The sequence below is a fragment of the Mus caroli genome, chromosome X, assembly GCF_900094665.2.
Source record: "Mus caroli chromosome X, CAROLI_EIJ_v1.1, whole genome shotgun sequence".
Lineage (NCBI taxonomy): Eukaryota > Metazoa > Chordata > Mammalia > Rodentia > Muridae > Mus > Mus caroli.
Window position 1 is genome coordinate 99624374 of NC_034589.1, and position 3466 is coordinate 99627839.

Here is a 3466-nt window from a genome sequence, read left to right on the forward strand (position 1 = left end):
TCTCTCTCTCTGGCTCCTTTCTCCACTGGCTCCTGATGGGGTAAGCAATAAAGTTTGTACTGCAGAAGATTCCGGTTGCCCTGAGCGTGTTCTTACCAGGGGGACACACAAAAGCGGCGGGCAATAACAGTCAGCTATTGGATGGAACACAGGGCCCCCAATGGATGAGCTAGAGAAAGTACCCAAAGAGCTAAAGGAGTCTGCAACCCTATAGGAGGAACAACAATATGAACTAACCAGTACCTCCCCCTCACCCCCGGAGCTCGTGTCTCTAGCTGCATATGTATCAGAAGGTAGCCTAATCGGCCATCAGTGGAAAGGCCCATTGGTCTTGCAAACTTTATATGCCTCAATACAGGGGAATGCCAGGGCCAAGAAGTGGGAGTGGGGGGGGAGGGTGTGGGGGTAGCATTGGAAATGTAAATGAAGAAAATACCTAATTAAAATAAAATAAAAAACAGAAAGAGTGCATGAAAAGGTAGGCAATGAGCAAAGAATGCTGATGGGGCTGGAGGGATGGCTCAGTGGTTAACAACACCAGCTGCTCTTGCAGAGGACCCAGGATAAGTTCCCATCACTAGCGTGGTAGCTCTCAACTGTCTCTAAGTCCAGATCCAGTGAATCCAATGCCCTCTTCTGACTTCCAAAGGCACCATGAATAGCATGTGCATGGTGTACAGACATACATGCAGGCAAAAGGTGTACAGACATACATGCAGGCAGAACACTCATATGCATAAAAGTAAATCAAAAATAAATGAATCTACTTTTAAAAAAAGAATGATGCAGACTTCACAGGGAGCAGTCTCTACTTGCCCTTTCCAATCTGATGAGACAAAACACAACAAGAAGTCAAGAAAATGTCATGTCCTTCTGTCCACAGTTCTTTCCCAGTGAGAGAAAGAAGTATCAAGAGGCATTCAAGCCAGGCATGATAGTGCAGGCCTATATGGCCTCAGCATTCAAGAGGCTGGGGCAGTGGGATCACAAGTTCAAAATCCAGCCTGGGTAACTTATTGAGACTCTACCTAAAAATTAGACATTAAAATTGGCTATGGATAAACCTCAGTGGTATAGTGTTAGTGTTTGCCTAGCATGCATGAGGCCCTAGGTAAATAAAGGGATAGATACATAGGTAAATAAATAAATAATAAATAAGCAGAAGAAAACAAGAAAGTGTGGGAAAGAATGGCTAATAAAATTTTTTAATTAGAAATGGCTTTGTAAGAAACAGCTTAAATCAAAAAGTTTAATTAATTAGATCAATTAATTAAAGAAGGCCCATGTAACACATCCAGAACTAAAAGTGATCTTTGCCTGCCAATACTTGAATTCTTCAACCTGCTGCATACAACTTGGATATCATTACCAAGGAATGATTTGGGGAAAATATTCTCAGTTTGCCAAGAATCCTGAAATAGACTAATAACACCTTCATAAAGCAGCTCCTTACAGTTATGGAAGACTACAAAGATTCTGGAAAACCAAACTTGCTGTGAAGTTCTGTAGTCAAGAGAACTGGGAATTTGTTTGTTTGTTTGTTTGTTTGTTTTTAGTTTGGGGAGGGTTAAGATATGGTCTAAGATGTCCTTGAATTACTCCATTCAGTTGAGGTAAACCCCCAGCCTCAGCCTCTTGAGTAGGTGGTACCGCAGGTGTGCATCAATGCAACCAGTTACTGTGTATTAAATTGAAAACCAAACAAAAGCACACTAAACCGGTCAGCTTTTTTTTTTAAATATGAAAAAGCAATGAAGATGTATGGGGATGTGATGGCATGTTTCTGTAAACCCAGCTACACAGGAGGATCACTTGAACTCAGGAGATCTGTTACCAGCCTGGATCATACAGAGAGACCATGACTTTAAAATATATTATTTCATATTTACTAGGAAAGCTACTGTAAAATAGAGAAACATCATGCATGTTGATGAGGACATGAAGAACATGGAACGCTTGTACATCATTGATGAAAATGTAAATTGATACTGTCATTCCCAAAACAATATGGAGGTTACACTAAAAAAATAAAATAAAATAAAAATGGAACTACTATATGAACCAGCAAACCCATGTCTGTATATAAATCCTAAGGAAATAAAATCACTATCTCAAAGAGACAACTGCACTCCCATGGGCAGCATCATTTACAATAACCAAGATGATCTGGAGAGATGGGTCAACAGTTAAGTCCACTCATTCTTGCAGACAGCCTAAGTTCATTTCCCAACACCTACATGGTGGTTCATAGTCATCTATAATTCCATTTTCAGGGGATCTGATGCCCTCCTCCTGACCTCCACAGGCACCAAACATACAGTAAGTGCACATAAATACATGCAGACAAGACAGACATAAAATAAAATTAATAATTCTAAAACATAAAAATGAAACAGAAGAGCCAAGATACAGAAATCCTAGTTGAGCAACAAAGCATGATGGGATAAAAAATGTGGTATATTGTGTACAACTGAATATCATTCAGGCTTAGAAAAGAAAAAAACTTTATCTTTACTGCAACATGAATGAATACATGCTTGTGGTTATTTATGGACCCTTAAAAAGTGGACATAGAAGCAAAGAACAGAATGGTGGATGCCAGGTGATGGAAGCTGTAGGATATTAAAGAATAAGATTTTGCAGTTAAAAGATTAAAAGTTCTGTAAATCTGATGTGTATGACAGTGAGTGTGGCTAATCATAGTGTTTTGAATAATTGAAGTTGAATGAAAGAATAGATCCTACACATTCTCACACACACAAAGAAGGGTTATGAAATGGTAAATACATTAATCTCATTAATCTGCTTGAATGGGGGAATGTATTTAACAGTGTATTTGTATATCAAAAATAGCACATGTATCTTAAATATAAATGATATATAATCATATATTATATGTGAATTTTAAAAGACATAAGAATAATTCTTCATTACTTTGAATTTAGAAATCAACTCAGAACAAAAAACAACAAAAGAAAAATAGATAATAAAAGAAAAAAATTGAATTCTTTAAAATATGCATAAAATAAAAAGACAGCTTGAAAAATGAGAATAAACACTTGCAAATCATATATCTAATAAATTTCTACCATGAAGGATCTGCTGAGGTGGGAGTGCAAAAATAAGAATCTTACTAACAGAAACCAAGACCACTCACCATCATCACCCAGCACTCCCACCTCAGCCAGTCCTGGGTACCCCAACACACCCGAAAAGCCAGACACGGATTTAAAGGTATATCTTATGATGATGGTAGAGGACATCAAGAAGGACTTTAAAAACTCACTTAAAGAAATACAGGAGAACACTACTAAAGAGTTACAAGTCCTTAAAGAAAAAGAGGAAAACACATCCAAACAGTGAAGGAAATGATCAAAACCATACTAGACCTAAAAAGGGAAGTAGACACAATAAAGAAAACCCAAAGTGAGGCAACGCTGGAGATAGAAACCCTAGGAAAGAAATC